Below are 24,721 nucleotides of genomic sequence, written 5' to 3'. Positions count from 1 at the left end.
ACCGGAACCATCGGCGAAGAACACTGCGACGAAAAGGGACTAGCGATTGGAAACTCGGATCGTGGAACTGCAAGTCTCGCAACTTCATCGGGAGCACACGCATACTCGCCGATGTGCTCAAGGACCGTGGATTCGGCATCGTAGCGCTGCAGGAGGTTTGTTGGAAGGGATCAATGGTGCGAACGTTTAGAGGTAATCATACCATCTACCAGAGCTGCGGCAACACACACGAGCTGGGAACAGCTTTCATTTTGATGGGCGATATGCAAAAGCGCGTGATCGGGTGGTGGGCGATCAATGAAAGAATGTGCAGGTTGAGGATCAAAGGCCGGTCCTTCAACTTCAGCATAATCAACGTCCATAGCCCACACTCCGGAAGCACTGATGATGATAAGGACGCATTCTACGCGCAGCTGGAACGTGAGTACCACAGCTGCCAAAGCCACGACGTCGAAATCATCATAGGAGATTTGAACGCTCAGGTTGGCCAAGAGAAGGAGTTTAGACCGACTATTGAGAAGTTCAGCGCTCACTGGCTGACGAACGAAAACGGCCTACGACTAATTGATTTCGCCGCCTCCAAGAATATCGCCATTCGCAGCACATACTTCCAACACAACATCCCGTATCGGTACACCTGGAGATCACCACTGCAGAAAGAATCACAAATCGACCACGTTCTGATTGATAGTGGCGCTAACATCGACTCTGACCACTATCTGGTGATGGTGAAACTGCGCCCAAAACTATCCGTCATCAACAATGTTCGGTACCGACGACCGCCGCGGTACGACCTAGAGCGACTGAAGCAACCTGATGTCGCCACTGCATACGCGCAGCATCTCGAGGAAGCGTTGCCGGAAGAGGGTGAGCTCGATGAGGCCCCTCTTGAGGACTGCTAGAATACAGTCAAAGCAGCCATTAACGACGTAGCGGAGAACAACGTCGGGTATATGGGACGAAGTCGACAGAACGATTGGTTCGACGAAGAGTGCAGACAGATTCTGGAGGAGAAGGACGCAGCGCGGGCGGTTGCGCTGCAGCAAGGTACCCGGCAGAACGTGGAACGTTAGAGACGGAAGCGGAGACAGCAGACCCGCCTTTTTCAGGAGAAGGAACGTCGCCTGGAAGAAGCGGAGTGCGAGCAGATGGAACAGCTGTGCCGTTCTCAAGAAACACGCTAGTTCTACCAGAAGCTCAACGCATCCCGCAAAGGCTTCGTGACACGAGCCGAAATTTGCAGGGATAAGGATGGGAGCATCTTGACGGACGAACGTGTGGTGATCGAAAGGTGGAAGCAGCACTACGAGGAACATTTGAAAGGCGCTGAGAGTACAGGCAGTGAAAGTCAAGGCAGCGGAGGAGATGACTACGTCAGTTCAGCGGACGATGGAAGTTAACCAGCCCCCACCTTGAGGGAAGTTAAGGATGCCATTCAACAGCTAAAGACCAATAAAGCAGCTGGTAAGGATGGTATCGGAGCTGAGCTCATCAAGATGGGCCCGGAAAAGCTAGCCACTTGCCTGCACAAATTGATGGTCAGAATCTGGGAAACTGAAAAGCTACCGGAGGAGTGGAAGGAAGAGTTTATATGCATCTACAAGAAAAGCGACAAGCTGGAGTGTGAGAACTTTCGAGCGATCACCATCCTTAATGCCGCCTACAAAGTGATATCCCAGATCATCTTCCGTCGTCTGTCACCATTAGTGAATGAGTTCGTGGGAAGTTATCAAGCCGGCTTCGTTGACGGCCGCTCGACAACGGACCAGATCTTTACTGTACGGCAAATCCTTCAAAAATGCCGTGAATACCAGGTCCCAACGCATCATCTGTTCGTTGATTTCAAGGCGGCATACGACAGTATAGACCGCGTAGAGCTATGGAAAATTATGGACTTCCCAGGGAAACTGTTCTAGACCGATCAAAGCAACGGTGGATGGTGTACAAAACTGTGTGAAGATTTCGGGCGAACACTCCAGTTTGTTCGAATCGCGCAGGGGACTAAGACAAGGTGATGGACTTTCGTGTCTGTTGTTCAACATTGCGCTAGAAGGTGTCATGCGGAGAGCCGGGTGTTACAGCCGGGGTACGATTTTCAACAGATCCAGTCAATTTAATTGTTTCACGGATGGCATGGACATTGTCGGCCAAACATTTGCAAAGGTGGCAGAACTGTACACCCGCCTGAAACGTGAAGCAACAAAAGTTGGACTGGTGGTGAATGCGTCAAAGACAAAGTACATGCTTGTGGGCGGAACCGATGGAGACGGCGTGGAGCGCAGCGAGCGAGATGGGCAGACCAGGTGCAAAACGACGAGCGTGGGGCGTATTCGAGGATGGAGAGATGTGGCCTCGAACCGTGTATTGTGGCGTCAAATTGTTGATTCAGTGTTATCAGTTTAGATGTAGACTAAATAAATGAAATGAATCTAGGTTTCCTAAATGTCACATCGATCTGTCAGAATAGTGCACGCCGCAGCACTCAGGCGCGCGCATTGAAAATATATTTGGTTCGAGGCATGCGCCATTCTTACAGATCCAAGTCACATTTAGTAAACTCAAACATTCATCTCTAATTGTACTCACTGAATAAATTTTATTTGAATGGTAAAAATTGTGAAAATAAACAAACAGAATATTTGCCAACTGTGTAGGGCAACTCTGGTGCGAGATTGATTATCTCCGTTCCAGTTTCTTGTCTATTTCGACCTTCCCTTTCGCCTTTTTGATCTTATTGGTCTCTTGTTTTTCTACCTTTTGTCCTTTTTGACCATTTGTCCCTTTGACCTTTTGTCTTTCGACCTTTTGCCAGATTTTAGAATGAAGAATCTTCGTACATTTGGTCGGATGACGTTTGATCGAAAGGACATTCGGTCGAAAGCGGATTGTAACATTTTCCCGTAAGACGCTCAATATTAATTAATTTTTGGGTGATATAATCATTTGGTCAAAATTAAATTTTCGACCAAAAATTAACGAATTATGGTTGGAAGTGAATTTTATACTAACTAATTATTATATAAATATTGAGTGAAAGAAAGAGTATCAATGAAAAGAATAAGGAAACCATTTCCATTCCACCAAATGTCCTTTCGACTAAACACCCGAAAAAAGTTACCCGCTACCAGGCCTGCAAATGGACATGAATTTCAGTCGGTAATTAAGTAAAATGGATATTTTTTTAATAGATTTTTGGTTGAATTTCAATAAATAACACAAGATACATGAATGAACTGATAAGAGGACATGATTGAACGTGAGGAAGTTCAATCAGCAGCGGAAGAAACGAATACGGAAGCTAGTGAGTGGACATTGACATTTAGTCGCCCAGATGAGCCAGCCTTGGGCTGCAAATCTCGTTAATAAAGATATAAAAAAATAGTCGAATGACATTTCCTCGATAGGACTGAAGAAGTAGAAAACGAAATACGTATCTGTTGATACAAAAATGAATATAGCGGAAGTAAAAGAAAGAGTGAAGTATTTTAACCTTCTATCACCTAATGTTTATTCGACGTAATGTCTTTCCGACCAAATGTCATTTGTTTGTCTTTATTTTAGAGCTTTTTAGCCGTGGGCTAAGTGTCATTTGACGAAACATCATCGGGACAAATCGATCGTTTTGCGGGAAAAGAAAAAAAGTTGATAAGAGATAATCATTTCTCCCTCACTACCAGTGACGCGAAAAGTTGATTTGCTCGTTTTCTTACTCCTTTCTTCCTTTTAGTGCTATCACCAATTGCAAAAAGAGTAGCCTTTATGGAACAAACAATCAAATACCTACATGCAGTCGATGTGGTGGTATGGCTATAGAGATCGCATCCCATCGCCATTCTTGTTGATGTTCTAGGTTTGAATCTCGTTGCGGTCATAAAACTTTTAAAATTTCTTACCGAAAATTTTCACGAAAAGTGGAGGCGTGAGTGATGAAATGAGAAAAGAAATTCATCAAGTAGTCTTCTAGGTGTTATTGCGTTGCGTTGCGTTGTAACGGAGTATTTCGTAGATTGCATACTGATAGTTGTCATGTATATTCTTTACCTTTCTTACCCCAATTGCTTATGGATTTCCATTTGGGATTCAATGGAAATCCAATTGGAAATCAAAATGATAAAACATGAAAGCTATCATTGCCGACCACGCCCATCTTCTCCGTTACTAGGAAAGGGATGGAAACGTTGATATGACATCTACTTAACGAGAGGCCAGCGACTCACCGACGCCCTCATAGATGTCAAGGAATTGGATGGTGGGTAGGGTGTGTGGTTTAGGAGTATCATTATAAGCAAATGATAGAAAATTTGTGGAAATACGTTGGGAGTGACTATGCTAAGAAATTTATGTCACTCCATTATCCTTGCCGATGATTTTCCTCGGATGGGGCGAAGGTATTAGCCTTGCCCTGGCTAATAGCCTAGGTTTAAGCGCCTTTGCTCGCTCTCTGAAACGAAAAAAGAGCAAAAAGAAATTAAATTCCCCTTCCCCCCTGATCTGATAATGATTTTGATCAACAAATGGAAAATATTTATATAAATTCATGGATAATATTCAAATACGTGGTAATTTTTGAGAATAATGAACGATGAGAAAGATGAAAACTTACAGGAAATGCTGTCAAATCTTATCATATTCCTGAGTAACAACTAAATTGTTTTGTAGAACTGTCTGTATTTCGGGGCAACAGTGAAATGAATAGAATGTAGAATTCCCTTGGTTGCAGTGAAATGAATCACAAACACATTTTGTTATAGTATGAACGATATAAGGCGCTCCTTCGCGCCAACCGGAATAAGGGAACAGCGGTCTATGTATATGCTATCTAAATGGAACATTCTCACCGGTTTTCTCTTAATTCATTCCGAATATAATACGGGTAGGTAGTTCAGTTCAGATTCGAAACCAAAAGCTCCTTCGTCACAAAAACACTATAACATCACTACACTTTAGTTTTCTTCCGCGGATTTCCATCTTTGAAATTCGCATAACAACGTGTTTTAAAAGTCCAAGGAAAAAGATTTGCAAAAAACGTCTCAAGTAGTCTTCTAGGTGTTATTGAGAGAAAAGAGGAGTGGAAGAAAAACGTTTTTCACTACAAACTCCGAAAAAAGATTCTCCTCCGACCCGAAAATCGCTTGATTTCATCTCATCAAAACGAAAAGTACGAACCTTGACCGTGTGGAATGAGCTCGACTAGGAATCGTTAGTAAAATACCATGCGCACCCATTGAAATTTCGTGGTTTCTCAACATGTCGGTTTCATTAATTCCGTGCATATTTTGCGATTATGTTAAGGTATTATTGTGAAATTGGCACAAAACATGTAACAAATGCACAAATCCAGTTATATTCATATATGTAATGACAAAAAATATAGTTAATTTTAAAGAAAAATGTCATGCAGTGCAAGGTAATCAAGCAAGAACCGTGAGGTATCGAAATACGTACACTTAAGCACCTCAGTATATGAAAAAGTTTCTGGAAAATAGGAATCGAATGCCAATGAAACGTTTATCGTTGATACAGGAGCACGAAGGCTTCTACTTTTGAAGTGTTACGCATTTGCACACTTACATCAGAAACTAACTAACTGTCAAGTATATACACAGGATAAGAAAAATTGTTTGTTTCCCCTTTGATTGATTGATATCTCATAAGGTGGACGAATTTGCCCCCAGGTACTATGAAATAAATTAGAGTGTTGCAGTTTAGAGTTCAATTCGAGAATTGTGCTTTCCCGTCGAAAACATTTACTCGCTCAATCGATTCTAATTTTTATGGATAATCACTTTCCCATAGAACCTATATTTCTTACATTTTGCGTTGATAAAGTGCCGATTTTTATGTTTGGTCTAATATATATCAGACCAATTCTTCAGGCCGATTTCCACGTACAGCATTTTTCTGTTTTTGTTTCAATTTCTCAAACAGTTTAAAAATATGGATTCTTCGGAAAGTGAAATGAGTCAAAGAATAGACTGAGACAATACAATTTTTTTGATGGGAAAGGACAATTGCGACCAAGTAATTATATATTTTGAGTATTTCGAAATGGTATCCATAGAGGGTTCACAAATTATTGGACACCTTTTATTCAAAATAATATATTTGTGCATTTTTATTACTATTCGTAACAAATAAATTATTTAATAAAAATCTAACATAATCCTATAAACTAATTACAATGCAACAGACCGACACGCCTCACTTCAACGGTTTAATTCTCGATAATTTTGTATTGAGATCTGTCGATTACTTTTATTTCAATGTGCATAAACGGTGTGGGTTCGAAAATCGTCCACTAGGCACATAAAGTTTGATTCGATTATTGACCATTGAAATGGAATTTAGAGTTCTCCATATTGTTGAGAGGTTTCCAATGAAGAAGTTCCTCCATCATCTTATGTGGCTCAAATAGGCAGTTATTTAAATGTACTACACCTGTATGCAATATCAGATCATCAAGGTGTAAGCTTTATTAAAACTTTGTGGTTAAAAAAAGCCCGATTTTTTTATGCTTCACCTTATTTTAAAAGGTTTGAATCAACAATATAAAAATCGATTAAACGCACTTTGATCATGTAGAGATGATCAAATCAAGTTCAGTTTTAAATAATGATTACCATTTGTTTTGAAATCAATTTCAGTACTCGGGCAGCTACACTCTAACACTTCAACAGATACTATTATCAAATTATTACTACGTTTTGTAAATATGAAACCAATATTCTCCAAACCACACGAATCAACACAAAATTTGGCTTTGTTTTATGAGCAACTGCATACTGAGTTCAAAAATCATTCGAACTGGTGTAACGATTATTTGCAATTTTATCTTTTTTTACTTACTACGCGATATGGGCAGCACTTAAACTAATTAACACTTTTGTTTCTTATCTTACTTTTCACCGTCGTCAGTTCAGACTTTCACGATGTGTAAAAATTGAGCTACAAATTTCACTTGTATAATAGAACCGAATTCGTCAGATGTTCTTTCTTCTGCTCCACTGACGGAACTTTTTATTGCCAACTGTGTACCTTATAGGAACGTCCGTATGTTATAGAGGCACTGAGAAAAAACCGAGTTTCCTGCACTTCCACACCTTCTCGTCACTGCTGCTCCAAATTCCAACAACAAAAAAACAAAACTTGCCACGATTTGATCCTCGCGTCGGGGATTTGAGTGCCGTGAAATCTAGTTACGTAGTTTCACTGAAAAGCACTCGCACTTTCAGCCAAATTAAAGTGGAGATCGATCGAAACCAATCCGAACGAATCACACCGAAGTAGTGAAGCGCACACTACTCTCGCGCCGCAGCTCCTCGCGATCTCGATCTTCGACCTCCTTTCGAGCACACAGCACAGCACTACTGCTGCTGTGCGTCGCCGTCCACGTATCGTATCGTACACGTCGTACGGGTGGGAGGGGAATGGGTTGGCTTGCAAGATCACGGTAGGTGAGATATAGGATTTCGACACATTCACGCGACACTATCTGCAGGTCTGCTTTCGACGACGCACCGCAACCGAATCAATCGACACTTCGTCGCGGAAAAGTCCATCCACCACTATGCTGTCCACGTACCTACGTACGGACGGACGACGGTGCTGCGAATCGCGATGGGATGATGACGATGATGCACCTAGAAAACGCATTCGCGAGAAGAGAAATAAAAAGGAGAGCGGTTAGGCAAGGGCTTAGCTCTGATGGTATCCATGGTGGTGTTATTTTGTTACGATTGAGCCGGTGTGGGTTGTGCTGAGACAGTAAATGTACCGTGTTTAGGAACGTACCTACTCCAAATGCACAAATACAGCTCGTGGAAGCGACTGGTACTGTAGATATGATTTACATTATTTGACTGATCCCCAATTGGAGCTTGGTGTGCTTGGAGCTATAGTTGAAACTGTGCAAAACAGTGGGGCCAGATTTAAACAAATGTAACCGATTATGGGACCTTCCGAACCTAATTTCCATTAAATTTCGTGATTTAACATGTTAAAATTAACAAAATAGTTTTTTTTTATCCAGATGTCCAATGAATCCAGATTTCACCCTTGGGAAATTGGTATATCTTCTTCTCTTCTTCTTCTGGAATGTAGAGTCATCGAACTGGAACTTGGCCTGCTTTTCATTTTAGAATTCTATTAGCATTTCCTCAGTTATTAATTGAAAGCTTTTCCTATGCCCGCCATTGCATGAGTATGTATCGTGTGGCAAGTACAGTGGATACATGTCCAGGGGGTCGAGAATGTTTCCAACCCGAAAACATCCTAGACCGGACCGAGAATCGAACTCGCCATCTCCGAATTTCCCATGAAAAATGACTATTTTCTGTCAGAAACAGAAGAGTTTTGTAGTGAAATTTAGATAAGTTTCTTCAGAAAAGTTGTAATGATTTTTCTTGGGAATTTTCAGTGAACGTAAAAAAAGTCTCATTTTAATATCCACAGGAAATTGTATGTAAATAAATCCCGCAATAAATTCTTATGAAACTCCAAGGCAAAATTTTCCGGACTTTTTAAGAAAATTTTAAAGTTTTTTTTTTCTAAGTTTCGCTTGGTGGGGCAAGATCGTCGGATCGTCGTAATCGTCTGTAATCGTCGGAGGAAGGATCGTCAGTTAGCCACTTTTATACGGACGAAATTTGCACACGAATATCGCGCATGTAAAAACAATGAGAAATCATTTTCAAGAACCGATTTGATTTCTAGATAACTTGTGTACGCAAAAAATTGTATCTGAAAATTGATCAATTTTTGGCAAGACAAAGTTCGCCGGGTCAGCTAGTTTTATATAAAAGAACATATCAGATCCATATCGATCCGAGATTAATTTTCTTCAAAATGCAAAACTTAATCGATTGGCGACGACTGAAAGTTGCCCTTCGGTAGCAAAATCACAAAATCGCAATAAATTTGTTCGAATGGATACCCGAGCAGGAGCGACGTCCTCGATAACAGAAATTGGTATGAACTAGCTTTGCATAAGAGCCCAACAAACATTGGAGGCTGAAAAAGGGCTTATTCCGTTGAAAATTGGCTTCTTCAGCCAAAAAAACTAGCTTGTTCAGTTTAAATTGTTTGTTGGGAGGTAAAATACTAATACCAAAAATTAATATACTCTAGGACGAATTTCGCGCCAACCCTTCTATGGGGCTGGCAGCACCATCTCAGAATCGAATGAAACTTAGTGGGCATAAAGATATGGTATTTCTAAGCCACTCTGCATACTTAGTTTTTTATAAATTGTCAAGAGTACCATTTGATGAGGGCCTTATTTTTTTTCATGGATTTTTTTTAAATCAGTGCAACTCTAAAATTACGAGACCTACAAAAAAGTGTTGTATGGCGGACTGTCGTAAAATTCCCTAAAGCTTTTTGGAAAAATATCTAAAATATAAAAAACTGATTTCTGCACTGAAAAAAAATAGTTTTAAAAATTAAAATCGATATTACAAAAAACCTCATCTTGGAAATCAATGACATTTTTTTAGCAGTAAGGTATTTTAATTATCTAACTTTTCTTGGAATAATGTTCCTGTTAGAGTTTCCATCCCGGGACATCCCGGGACAATAAATCCCGGGATTTAGGAAAATACGGGATTTCCCGATTCCCGGGATACCCGGGACAAAAAAATCTGTTTCATTTCCGGTTCGCAAACAGTGTAATTTTTCTTCTTACAAAAGTTATTTGTTTTGAACGCGAAACCTAACTTAAGTGATAAACTCATATCATATTTTTACCTCCCATCAGACATGATTTTTTTCCACGTTCGTATATTTGGTAGGCTCAGTCATGTATACGGAGCCAAGGTTCTTTGTGATGCACAATCGATATCATCTTATTATTAAATTAGTAAGAAAGGAACAGACATGAAAATATCGGAGATAGTTAGAAGAACACCTTCACAAAAAATAATAGATTCCCCTATACCACTATACTACTAACTGATACTTTTACTAGCAGCTACACTGCCGCTAACCGCAAGTCGAGCACATCTGTATATGAAGGCCCTCTATTAATTAAACGACAAGTATCTACAGTAAAAGATCAGCTACATCTGTTTGGCGCCTGCTTCCTACCCATCTCCTGAGCTTCTTGCCTCCAAAACAATTCTTGATCCAATTCATGTCATTCCAATCGACGTTCGTACTAAAAACTTTCCAGCACATGCGCAAGTACAAGTGGTCCGACCTTGATGCTCTGCCTATTTTTTTCAAAATCAACTCTGGTCAACAGGCTGCATTCAATCGTTTTCCAATTCTCGGCTTCTGCCAAAATTGTATACCAACTTTAATCGCGTAATCTATTAACCCCATTATCGTTCAATTATCGATTTAACTTACATTAAATTATCGAACTCCGATAATAATTGAGTTGATTCAGCTTTTCGCAGCAAGCGATTATGTTGAACACAATTAACTTTATCGGCGATAACGATGAATTAACGATTAACATCAAGATTAGGAAGCGATCTATTCAAGATTAGGAAGTCACTAGGGTATTTAATGCGATCCCAGCAACTGTCTAAACCCAATTCATATTCAAAACAATGCAAAGAGTCAAGCCGACTTCAACCGCCAGCGAACCCTTCTTCTCGGACTCGGCGATCATATATTCCAAAAGGGTACTCGTGAATATTATTTGATTCTTGAAGTCGTTTTTTGTTTTTCGAAAGAATCGATTCAAATTAGAATTGAATTGATTTCCAATTTGAAATCTGTATTATCTGGCCTTTCTAAAATATGAACTTTACCCCTGAACATTGAATAAAATCGTTCTTAAATAAAAAAAAAGTTTTCTAAGGAAACCTTGAAAAATCCCGGGATCCCGGGATTTCCCGGGATATACGAACAAATTCATCCCGAATCCCGGGACAACGAAAATGGCCGGGAAATGGAAACTCTAGTTCCTGTGACATATTTAAGGTAAAAAAGTTTTTCTAGCAAAAACTGTTTTTCATGTCCATATTGAGTGAAAATTTATCAGCGTGTTTTATGTCTACAGCGCCAAATATAGGCTCAGCAACCTATCATCAACCAACGACACATTTTGGACGTATAAAAATTTGTTTAGGAAGCAATTTTGCATAATCTAACATTAATGTGGACCATCATTTGAAAACGGTTTATATTTTCTTTGACTTTTTATATCGAAGTAGCTTAAAAACAATTGAGTTCATAAAAGCACAAAGTTACATCGATTTAAAAAAAAATCCATGGAAAAAAAATGGGCCCTCATCAAATGTTACTCTTGACAATTTAAAAAAAAACTAAGTATGCAGAGTGGCTTAGAAATACCATATCTTTATGCCCTTCAAGTTTCATTCGATTCTGAGATGGTGCTGCCAACCGCTGGTCGAGTTGGCGCGAAATTCGTCCAATGCCTTGTTAAGATGAATGCATTTGCTCGAGATGAGGCGAATATAGTTGTTAATGCCTTCTTTTAATGAACGCGTTTGCTAGATTTAAGGCAGACACAAGACATGATGCCTTCTTTTAACGAACGCATTTCCTCTGTTTAAAGCGAACAGAGTTGAAAATGCTTGCGATTGCCCGGTATGAGACAAATAGAAGAGATAGCACCTCCTTTAAATGATCACGTTTGCAAGGTATAACGAAACTATGTTCCTTGCCATGGGAAGAACAAGCATATTCGACGAACAGAAGAGTTTTTCTCATGCAAGGGTCTTGTCGTCATGCCCTTCTTGTCACAGTAAGGTTAATCGCCGGCAAATTTCAGAAGCAACCTTTTCTACCCCTACCCGATCAAGAATGCAAAACAAAATTATAACAAGGGGTGTTATTTATTTCAGAAAAATATTGTAACAAAATGTGTTATAAATTTTGCTGGTTAGTAATATTATTATATCAAAAATACCTCTAGCCGTAACATAATTAAAACAGAGGTTGATACCTTTATATCAACATTATAACAAACGTTGATATAATTTTTCTGTACAAAAATCTACCTTCAAGGTAATTGCCTACATCACGGATAGAAATCTTGTACGCTACCACGCCGGATTTCCATCCATAATGTAGGCAATTAACTTTGTTCCAGCTATGTATTAATATCGAGCGGGTTCAAGTTATACTGAAGGTGATTACCACCGATTTTATTTCCAATGTCTACAAAAAATGTAGGCAATTATTTTGTGAAAATATTCATAACTAATATTGTTATAATTTTGATATGAAATAAAACTGGCCGAAGACACATTTTTATCGAATTATCTAATTATAACACACGTTGTTTTAAATAACAACAATTGATAGAATTGAGTTATAATTTTGTTATGCATTCCTGATCGGGTATATTCTGTTTAAATACATGTTCGCAAGCCGTCTCAAGCCCAGTCGACGTGCGCTGAAATTTCCTCCAGCTCCCTGCATTGAGGATGGGAACGTGCTTCGAAATTCTCACCTCAACTTTAACAGTCTTCAAAGGTAGCACATGATATGTAATGTGAGTTTTTGAAGTCGTCCTGCTATTGAATTAGTCATACAACAAGTAATAATCATTCACATGAATCATAAATAAATTACTATTGTTTAAAATTTTTTCACTGAGATAAACTGTAAACTTGAAATCAGGACTACTGGGGATACTTGCTCATTCGGGGTAGTGTCCCACTCGGGGTGATGGCATTCGGGGTAATGGCGTTCGTGGTAGTGGCCTTTGGGGTAATGGCATTAATGGGTAATGGATATATTGGTAGTGTCATAGAGTCGAAATGGTTCCTTCTTTCAATTCAGGTTTTCAATTTGCTTGGTTTAAGACAAGGGAAGATATATCCCTTCTTTCAGAAGTTGCATTTGCTCGGCTTAAGGAAAAAGATGCATTTGTCCAGGAGAAGCCAGAGAGGATATGATTCCTTCTTTCAATTCAAGCATTTGGTTCGTTCGGTTCAATGCAAGGGGAGATATGATCCTTCCTTAGAAACCGTTTGCTCATAAAAGGGAGAAATGGTCAAGTTTTCTGGCTTGCCCTTACATGAAAATAATCCAATGTCAATTTAATTTAATGCTGATCTATCTTGCTGGTAGGTGCATCAACATTTCAAATGGTCCCGTTTTGACAGGAAGCATATTTACTCCTAATTTGTCACGTCGTACAATTCCGTTCCCAATTATCTTGTAATGCCCATATGAAGGAAACCACGTAACTGAATGGCTCAACAAATCTTACTTATCCATTACACAGCTCAAATAACAATTATGCCAAATGACCTTATGCCAAATGACCTTATGCCAAACGACCATTATGCCAAACGGCCGTTATGCCAAACGGCCATTATGCCAAACGGGGTACAATCCTCAATAATACATCATTCTGTTAATGATACCATCTCTACCAAGAACAAGCCTTGCTTAAGAGGCAAAATACCAAAAAATATAACCAAAAATTGGGCCCTAAAGCCCTACTTCGTTTATGGCTGCAAACAATAGTGCATCGGTCAAGAAAATGAACCGATGTTATATAAATTCATTCTGATAATAGTCTAAGCCAGTAAAAATGATATTTTTATGTTTGAGATTTTTTAAGACATGTTTTTGGGTTGAGCAACGCCTGTTGCTGAAAATGCAACATATCAGAACGAATGAATGAATGAACGATAGCCCAAAACTTCGGACCCATATATTAACTGTCAAAGGTTGAGTCAAGTGCCCTGCGGTGTTTTGCTAGTGTGTTCAAATCATATCATTCCGTACGTCAAACAAGACCGAAAATGTCGAGGAAACATTTTCCATCTATTTTGTAATTTCAAATAAAGCAATGTTCCTTTCGACTTTTGAGTTGGAAGATAAACTGACGTATACAGGATGATTAACTTCATCGTTCCCTGTAAGAACATCGAATATCCATTCTTCATTTTGGGACCCAATATATGCAAAATACTTTATGCATAACATGCTTAGATATTTCAATACCAAACTCATCACAAATTATTATTCGTTTGGTATTGAAATACCTAAACATGTTATGCCTAGGACGAATTTCGCGCCAACTCGACCAGCGGTTGGCAGCACCATCTCAGAATCGAATGAAACTTGAAGGGCATAAAGATATGGTTTTTCTAAGCCACTCTGCATACTTAGTTTTTTAAAAATTGTCAAGAGTAACATTTGATGAGGGCCTATTTTTTTATGTCCATATTGAAACTTTTTTTATGTCCATATTGAGTGAAATTTCATCAGCGTGTTTTATGGCTACAGCGCCAAATTTAGGTTCAGCAACCTATCATCAACCAACGACACATTTTGGAAGTATAAAAATTTGTTTAGGAAGCAATTTAGCATAATCTAACATTAATGTGGACCATCATTTGAGTTTATATTTTCTTTGACTTTTTGTTTCGATTTAACTTAGAAACAATTGAGTTCACAAAAACACAAATAATTGCTTTGAAAACGGGCACATTGGAAACGAAACTTAAGTGATATTTAATTGTACCCAGTCATTGTTATTCCCAGCGTTTGTTTTATTGAATTAAATAATCGTTGAATTACCTGAAGATGCCGTACGGTGCATAATTTGTAAAAGTCTGGTTTATTCATTAGAAATACCATATCTTTATGCCCTCCAAGTTTCATTCGATTCTGAGATGGTGCTGCCAGCCCCATAGAAGGGTTGGCGCGAAATTCGTCATTATTATCTCTGTTCGCATTAATCCGACAAAAGCGTTTATTCAAAGAAGGCATTACCAACTCTGTTCGCCTTATATCCGGCAAATGTGTTCATCTAAATAAGGCCATATCAACTCTGTTTACCTTAAACCGGGCCAACGCATTAATTTAAAGAAGGCGTAATCGTAACCGGGCAAATGCGCCATTTTACGATTCATCGGTATCTGTGGGTGTTAAAAATAGTAATAGTAGAAAACTACAGATTCGAAATGTATTCGGGCTAATGGACTTTCGGGGTAACGGATCTCGGGAGTCGGGGTAGTGTCCCATTCGGGGTAATGGCTTTCGGGGTAGTGGCCTTCGGGTAATGGCATTCGGGGTACAGGGGTGGAGCCACCATTTCCTCTCTTGACTTCTGCCGGGCGAATGCATTTTCTGAATGAAGGGATCATATATTCCTTTGCCTTAAACCGAGCAAACGCCTGAATTGAATAAAGGAACTATGTCGTCTTTTACCTTTTGCCGAGCAAATGCATCCTCTGAATGAAAGAATCTCATCTTCCCTTGCCTCTAACCGAGTAAATGCTTAAATTGAAATAAGGAACCATATCATCTTTTGCCTTCTACTGGACCTTCTGCCATCCTCTGAAAGAAGGGATCATATCTTCCCTCGCATTAAACCGAGCAAATGCCTGATTTGGAAGAAGGAAGCATATCGTATTTTGCCATCTGCCGGGCAAATGTATCCTTTGAAAAAATGGAACCATATCTTCTCTGATGTAACTGTCGGGAAGATGCATGCTGTGAAAGAAGGGATCATATCCTTCATTGTCGTAAACCGAGCAAATGCCTCAATTGAACAAACGAATAAAATCTTCCCTTACCTTCGCCGAGAAAATGTATCCTTTGGAAGAAGGCACTATATCTTCCCTTTCCTAGAACTGAATATTGCATACATTGTGAATAGGAACCATACATATTCTCCCTTGTATTATGCCTGACAAATGCATTATTTGAAAAAAGAAGCATATACTTTTCAGACTTATGAACGATAAGGAATGCTTTTAAAAAAATGCACGACATATGCAGCAGGGTGGCCACTGGAATTCGATTTTCAAATTCCCGTTTTTTTCCGCTTTTCCCGATAAATTTTGTCAAATTTTCCCGGTTTTTATTTAACTAGAAAAAAAAATCAAAGTAAGAGTTTTTCAAGTTTTACCAGGTGTTTTTTTCTCTGACAAAACCGTGTGTTATGCGAAATGCTTTAATCAACATGCACACTGAAATTGTGCGTTTCGTGGCCATGTAGTTAGTGACAACCGGCATTTAAATCAATAAGGTAATACCACATTAGCAGCTACTAGCTAATAACAATAATGATTCGTTTCTTACTTGCAAAACTATCGTAAATGTTTCTCTTAGTTGTAAAACTTTCGTAAGATTCTTGCAAAGTCAATGGACATTGCAGTCTAGTGTGGTTCTTCCTTCTTAGAGCATAATCTTCACACACAGCAAATGTTTTTGAAAATTCAACGACGTGTAAAATTGCAGCTTATCCCATCAAATGAATTAACATTCGATATTCTATTAAAATTGATTGCATTTTACAAGCAAGCACCGTTTGCATTTATTTCGATTTAAAATAATAGTGAGATCGATTGAATGTTACGTTTATTTGCATGCTCCAAATATATGCATGAAAATACACAGGATTTTGTTTTTACACAATTTTTTTTCGCTCGTATTTTTGATCGTGTGACTTCAATTTACCATCAAACTCTTCGCAACATGTTTCAAAAAATCCAGAATAAATCGAAGAAAAATCACATGATAATTAATATGCGTTAAACATTTAGGATGAGTGGAAAATTGAGAAAATGTAAATCGCGTAAAAACAAAATCCAGTGTACATTTAAAATCACAATACATTCTTATCTGTGCAGGTCAGAAAGCAGTAAAATCGTAAAATACTTTAAAGTATACCGCCATCAAGGGTGACAATGAGTCTGGGGGGTCGTAGAGCCAAATCGTTCAAAAAGGTCTCTTATATTTTAGTCTTTTTTCCCTCCATTCCCTCCCTTTGAATGTATCCAATAGATTCTACAAGCAGTCTAAGTAGTTGAAACAGTGACCCGTTGCTGTGTTGAACTTAATCCTAGAATTAAAAAAACACATTAATAAAGTTTAAAAAAAAAAAAAAAAAAAAAAGTGACCCGTTCTCACCCACATTTGACCCATTGTCACGACGACGGTAGCCGAAATATTTGCAATGTTCAACTCTCAGTTTGATCTTATTCACACTTCTTCAAAGAATACCTTCCTGAGTAACTGAGCTTTTCAAATTATCGCAAAGTTATGTGAGGAATGACACAATTAGATTCGTAATTTAATCAATTTTACATTTTAAATTTCTAGAATTCTGTTTACTTTTTTCAGTTTTCTATCCATTAAAATAAGATCTTGAATTTCTTATTAAAAAGTTTAAACGTTCCCATTCAATATTAGAAGATTGGAATTTAAAAAAAAATTGGAACTTATTCCTTATGTTCCGTGTAACAAGTTGAAAAATATCTTAGAGTATATTTAGTTGCGTTAGTTGCGAGTTTAGTTGTGGAAAAATACTAAACTAGAGATATTTTATATCTATTGTAATGAATATTACAGACAAAACACCGAAGTATTAAAAAAAATACCATTTTTTGATGATATGTAGAATTTAAAAAAAAAATTTTAAACTACTCTTGAACTGTTAAAATATATACACCATTTTTTTTCGAATTCTGCGCAATTGAAAATTACAAAAAATACGAGAAAGGCAAAAGTAATAGAGGTACCTCGTACCTCTAAAGGCGAGCTTGGAGACATTAGAAGAATAACTTAAAGTTGAATACATTCATTCAAGAAAAATGAATATTTCGATATTCGATTCTAGACTTACCTCATAACATAGTATCTGGCCCCCGACACAAAATGAGCGAGAACAAGGCGTTTTATCATCACTTCTTGAAGGGGACTGCTTATCAGATTTTGTTTTTCTTGCACTTGCATGAAATTTCGATAAACTTGTTCTAATGGTTTGTAATGATTCGAAACAGTTCTCGCCTCTCTTTTATCGTTGTTCATTCTTTAGAGATCGATTTTTGAAAACCCTGTAATCTAGTAACAGCACAAATTAAATTTGGGAAAAGGATTTACTTAATTTTTGTACCTCGCACACGCACTAACGTGGCGTATTCAAATAATTCAGTTAGAATGCGACTGAGTAATAAATATTAAACAGTAAATCTAATCAATTCCATTAAAAACTTCAAAAGGGTTTGAATGTAACTTGACGAGAATTATTTTTTTCCCGGTACATGCCCTGAATTCCCGGTTTTCCCGCTTTTTTTCCCGGTGAATTCAATTTCCCGTCTTTTTCCCGCTTTTCCCGTTTTTCCCGGTTCGGTGGCCACCCTGATGCAGAAATAACCTCATTTGCTTTTAATTGCTTTTGTGTAAAACAGTGTTTCCTCTTGAGCACTTACAATTTTGATTTTTGAGTTTTCGTATTTTGTAATTTGTTTTAATCAACGACGATCTTGCTGCTGACCCAGAGGTAAAAAGATTTCAAGTGAAATAGGCAGATTTTATTACCAAATTACCTTTTGCAGTGATTTGATAGAATCTGAACTTTAATTCGAAAAACTCAATTTAAAACATCTCTCTTATAATGTTAAAGTGACAATCATTATAAATAACTAGTTTATTTGTGGACGCAGTAGCGCCCGTGGCAAGCGTTTTTTTTAATATAAACGGTTCATTAATTGATGTATAAAAAAATCAAAATTTTCAACGTCTGTTGTCTGTGATTTTTTTCATCAAATGCTGTGTCTGGTTGTCTAAGGTTGTCACTGGTTTTGTTTTCTGCATCTGATAGGAAAAAAGAATTGAAGTTTCAAATATTTTATTTTTTGTGAGAATTTCCCCGCGTGCTGCGTCTGGTTGGCTAGTCACCGGACAGACAAACAGGGCTATTATATATATTATTGAAATATTATGCGTAAGATTCGAAATTGATGATTACACAACTATTATGCCAAATGACCATTATGCCAAACGGCCATTATGCCAAACGGCCGTTATGCCAAACGACATGATGCCAAACGACCTTTATGCCAAACGGCGTTATGCCAAATGACCTACCACCATTATTGAGTTAACTGCCCTGCTCGGTTAGAACCACAAACAGCAACTAAGCTACCACCCCAAACTCCGATGCCACTGAAACAGTCCATTCTTGCAAGCAACCCATTCTGCTGGTCCTGAGAAGAATCAGTTATCTTTCCCCAATGCTCCTACCAAACAAATGCTTTTTGGAACCTTGCGTTGAAATTTCACTTCGTGCGGTTATAGTCCTAGATGACTTTTTGCTAAGACGCTACCATTTTGAATAAACTTTCAGCATCGTTACTGGTGACGCGGGATCACAACAGATGCCATTTTTACAATCAACCCTTTCTTCACATAAAATGCTGGTTCGTTGAGATTAAATGATCTGCATTAACTACCTCGATGACCACCACCAATGCGATCGTTTTCCGTTGGAAACGCTACAAGCGCCTTCGTGCTTCTAAGGCCCGATGCCCACGTAGCGTCTTTTCAACGCTGCGTGCACACGGCGTTAAAAGGACGCATGTGTGCATCGGGAAAAAGCGGTAACGCAGCGTCGCCGCACCGATGCACACCTGCGTTTTTTCAACGCCATGTGCACGCAGCGTTGAAAAAACGCTACGTGGGCATCGGCCCTAAGTCCGCTCCGCTGCGTCCGCTCTGCGTGAAATTTTGTTCGAAGCTTTTTTCAATTGGCCGGGGTTCTGCCAAAACGCACCAAGCGCCATAAAAAAATTACCTACTTTGTAAGTTTTCCTTTAGTAGATTTAATTGATCACAAATCGAATTGGATATCCACCAACTCCATAATTGAGGATATCCTTCAACATATGTACATATGAATTGGTATGAAATGATTGCCGTTTTCGTTTTACAAACAAAATACCACAAGTCAGTTAAAAAGCCGCTTGGTGCGGTGTGGCAGAACCTTGACCAATTATTGATGATAAATAGTTTTAAATCAGAATTTTTAGATAAATACAAGAAAGTGTTGACTCATCCTTGATCGAATGGTCCAAAGAAAATTGGAAACCCACCAAGAAACGGCTGAGATATTAACGTTCAAAGTCTATCATATTTTCGAGACGGTTTCCGATTTTCGCAACCACAAAGTGTACCCCAATATAGAAAAGACAGACGTAGTCCTACGTTAAAAAATGTATGATTTGTAAAATCACACGTTTGGAAGACCGGCGAAAAATGGTTTGTGGTTTGTAACATCATAGGACGTGTTCTTCGTTCTTTGGGTCTTCATTGGAAAATTGTTTGAGGTTTGGACAACCATAATACGCGTCTGGAAGACTATCGATAACGATTAAGTTTATCATTTAAACAATGGCTATGATTATGAACATGAATCTACCAGCTTCGTTTAATACATCTCAATCTGTGAGAACAATGAAGTTTATGACTTTATTGTTGAGATTATTTAACATTTGATTAGGAAAAAAGCAAAAAAAATAACGTTAACAACCCTGATACGCAATAGTCACATAGAATTAGGGTTTCTTACCCCATTCCCGGCCTAACATGCATACGACTGAATTATTTAATTGATATTTATGACAGGAAACATTTTTCCTGAATTTTGTGGGCTGTATAATACTGCATTGAAGTTCACTTCTGCTTAAAAAATAGCTATTCGTGCTAAATATCTTTCAAAAAAGCTTTTATTTGATTTGAATTAACGAGGTGCAGCACTCATTTCAGTCATAGCGATTGCCATTCCGGCATATCATAAAACCAGTTCCCGGCCTAAGCAAAATTTCACTCAATCTCTCAACATTTTACTCTCATTCTCTCTCGGGACGGTAGAAAATCAAGACAAAATTTTCAAAACGACTTATCTGCTTTTGTAAACAAAGATTCAAACGACGATTTGACGAATCTGATAACTCTCCCACGCAAACCAACACCACCAATAGGTAGGTGAAGGATTCTGCTACCTATTGATGGTGTTGGTTTGCGTGGGAGAGCTATCAGATTCGCCAAATCGTCGTTTGAATATTTGCATACAAAAGCAGATAAGTCGTTTTGAAAAGTGTGTCTTGAAATGCGACGTAAGCAAAAATATGCACGTTCCACGACAACAAGATGCCAGATGGTATTATTCATAATCATTTTTATTTGGTTGAGAAGATATATTTACTCATCCAAATTTCTTCCAAATACTTAAAAACAATGTTTTTTCACCTTTTGAAATCGAGAGAATTATAAATAACATGATAGCGTCAACGTATTAGACAGTTTTCCTATTAACGATGAAGGATCATTTTCATAATCCTGGCTTTTTGGCAGCACGGTGCGGCTAGAAGTTCTTGGGCCGAGGTGAATTTTTTTTCGGTTTAAGGATACGTTTTTAAATGTATTCTATTACGTTTATATAAGCTCTAGTGATACGAACAAATAGAAAAGATTGAAGTGCGTTAGTTTAGCATTATTGTGTAGTGATAAATAGCTTGAAGCAATGGTTGTATCGAGTACTGTGACGATTTTCAGGTAGGTGTTTATTTGATGATACCGTTTTGTAAAAGTGGAAAGAATCACTCCGGCTCAGTGGTGTGGCAACGGAGAGCGAAATTTTGAAATCTACATTTTTATTTTCTACAATTGGATCAATTAGGAGTAAAACAAGTGGTTGAAAAATATTGAGTATTGTGAAAAATAAATGGGAGACTTTTTAAAAATTATCAATCATAAACCTACGGCTTCCAAACAGTATAAATCATTAGTTTTCTGTGCAGTGAGCCGGGAACCGGGTCCATAGGCCCAAGTAGTGATTTACCCTATAATTCAACAATACAGTATTGACCCGATTTTGTCACTCCCCCGATTTTGTCTACCCCCGATTTTATCACATTTTCGACCCGATTTTATCACGTCCCGATTTTGTCACATTTCCGACCCGATTTTGTCACCCAAAATTTTAATCATTTTTTTATTTTCGTAAATAATACCGTAAACAACGTTTATTCCCATGCAATATCTTTCACCGCCTGTAGTTTATTATAAATGACTTCTGAGTACCTGGGAAGGATTCTGTGGGCATTTTCGACAAGAAATAACGGGTACCGTTCACGCATTTTGCCTTTCCAAGGCAAAAAATGATTCATATTTGTGAAACGAAATAAAAAATTTAAAATAATTTTTTTCCCGATTTTGTCACATACCCTGTTTTATCACCCCAAAATTCACGAGCGGGGGGGTGATAAAATCGGGATATTAATAAAGTCTTCCATTTATCTCACACAATATTGAGCCAATTATAGAAAATAAAAATGTAGATATTTTTTTACACATGCGCATGTTTCGTCAAAGAGTTCCAGGTAAAGTTTATAAACAAATAAGAGATAACCTTCTTTTAAGTTACAACAAATTTGTTTCACTGGCCTTAGTTCAACAGTTTAAAAATTCTTTCCAAACTTTGTACTGAAATTACAATCTTTGACAGTTAGCTGACCATCTGGCAGGACAAAATTAAATAACAGACTGAAAAGCCATCACCGAAATATCTGGCAGGTCGCCCAATTGGTGGTTTAATGTTGCATCTACATGAAGAAGAAGCTGACAATATATTCGAAAAAAAAAATGCACGAAAGCATAGGAAGAAAGTTTTGAAACTTCTCTCAAAATGTTTGAAAGCTATTTAAGTAAAAGCAATTAGCAGTACGGGGTCGGAGTTTTTAGTGTGTAAAGTGCAATTTTACTAAATGAAATTAAGAATCGACTACATATAAGAAAACTTAATTCCGTACTGTACTGCTTTTAGAAGGAGGAGTTTCAGAATAATCTTTTCAGTTTCTTTTTCCTCTTCTTGCAACATTAGATCGCCAATAGTAAAATCAAATAAGTTTGCACAGTAAGCTCATTAATATATAAACTTTTTTGAACGTAATTTAAAATCGTTCCTGTGAGAAAAACTCATGAATCATGGATTAAAGTTTAGTTTGCAGCGTAGACTATAGTCTACAGGATATGCAATTATTTAAATTTAAAATTCGATTTTACTGGCAACAGATTTCTGACTGCACCTTAACCAGATATCTACTACTACAGGTGCATATCTGTGGATCGGACAGGTTCCTCGCTTACGTTGTCTTTTCTCACCGACACAAAGTAAATGGGCTTAACGCCATTTTGAAGCTCACACACAAACTCAAATACAGCTGGACTGGGGCACGTAAAAACACATATTTTCATTCATGCACAGACACTGGAAAGCACCGATCTGAACCGAATCGAATACGCAACACCATTTTTTCGAAGGAATGTTGTATCGGAAATTTCCCATAAGAATTTTTTGAAATGATTTATCCTTCTAGTTTATGAGCAGTTTCTTAAATGGTGCAAGTAATCGATTAATCAATGAATGAATTACCTTTAAAAAGTACCGTTACTGCTATAATCCACACAATATCCACCTGAACACTGTACGAAACGAAATGCAGCGAAGCACCACGATGGGGCCACGAATGACCAAGAATCAGCACTACACGGCTTCTAACGGGGCGCGAGAGCAACAGAAACGACGACGAGCGATGACGACGCGGCGAAAGCAAGTGCACTACTAACAAAAACATCCAATGGACCGATGAATATGGGACGACGGCGAGTAAACAACACCCAACTACGAGACTGCCCTGCCATCGTGTCGGTGTGCTGCTGCTGCTGTTCCGAGCATACGCACGCTGATCTGGTGTGTGAGCCTGGCTCTGTATCGCACCATGAATGACGAATACGAACTTATAAAAGGTACTTGAGAACAAAAGTGAATATAAATTGGTCAAAATAAATAAAAAAAAAGCTGCTGGAGTGAAACCACGATCTATCAAACTATTTAGATAAATATTAAGAAAATTATTTTGAGCTTTTTAGTGGAATGTCTTCACTTGTCATAAGACGAGTTTGTACAATCCCATTTAATTCCACCACATGATTTTACCTTGACAGATACGTATTTCGACCCCAACAGCAAGGTTGTCCTCAGTGTCTCGTACTTGACCAAGTCGAGTCAAGTACGAGACACTGAGGACGACCTTACTGTTGAGGTCGAAATACGTACCTGTCAAGGTACAATTAAGTGGTGGAATTAAATGGGATTGTACAAACTCGTCTTATGGCAAGTAGATAAATATGTTCTATGAATAATGTTTTGATGTGCGATTATGTCTGTGTTTTCTATACCGGGGTACACAAAAATCGAAAAACGTCACGAAGATATGATAGACTTTGAATATTATTGATGGATTTTCGATTGAATGGACCATTCGATCAAGGAAAAGTCAACGCTTCATATCCAATGTATTGAAATATTGGTTTACATTACATCGGTGGCATCAGCAGAGATAGTTGGTGGGAATTTATCGAGTAATTGACTGCAAGAAGTAGATTCTCGACGATCACGTTGATAGCGATTCCAACAGAAATCCTTTTTCGCCGTTAACTTCAGCAACATAAGTAAAATAGTACGATCCAGAAGATGTACACATGCATCTGTGGCGTCTGCAGCGACTATTTGTTGAAAAATAATCGAGCGGTCTTCGGAATTTCTTGCAAACGGATAGTACGCTGCTGAAAAGTACTGTGCAAATAGATAGGACACGGAATGATTCCGCTACTGAAATTCCGTGAACAGTACGGAGCTGACAAGTAGCAAAAATTTCGTAACGATAATAACGCCTGCTGGGTAAAGTAAATGGAGCTGTCACTTTTGCTTGTGGGAAAAAAATTCAGTGCCATTATTCCGTACGGAAAAGTCACATTTCTCCCATACTGAATCAGCTGTCAAATTTATTTTGGTAATTTGATCAAATTTTTCGTAAACCCATTCCGTATGAGCAGCGTTCTTGGCTTGAGTACAAAACAGCACCGAATAGTTTTGTAACTCTATCTGGGGATGTTTTTCAGCGGTTTACATTTCTTTTAAGCCATACTGCTGCCC

The 24,721-nt window shown here is 38.2% G+C and overlaps 1 protein-coding gene across 1 annotated transcript in view; it reads right to left on the bottom strand.

Moving 5' to 3' along the window:
• The window catches only part of LOC134209331 (uncharacterized), a 157,254-nt gene extending 133,874 nt beyond the window's left edge, over nucleotides 1-23,380 (bottom strand). The window contains 2 exon segments of the mRNA XM_062685317.1: nucleotides 6,847-7,640; nucleotides 23,159-23,380. The gene's annotated coding sequence lies outside the window, so the exon portion shown is untranslated.
• Nucleotides 23,381-24,721: the final 1,341 nt, after the last annotated feature.

The sequence above is a fragment of the Armigeres subalbatus genome, chromosome 2 (genome assembly GCF_024139115.2).
Source record: "Armigeres subalbatus isolate Guangzhou_Male chromosome 2, GZ_Asu_2, whole genome shotgun sequence".
In the NCBI taxonomy this organism is placed as follows: domain Eukaryota; kingdom Metazoa; phylum Arthropoda; class Insecta; order Diptera; family Culicidae; genus Armigeres; species Armigeres subalbatus.
Note: the sequence above shows the minus strand (reverse complement) of the source record. Positions and strands in the feature narration are given on the sequence as shown.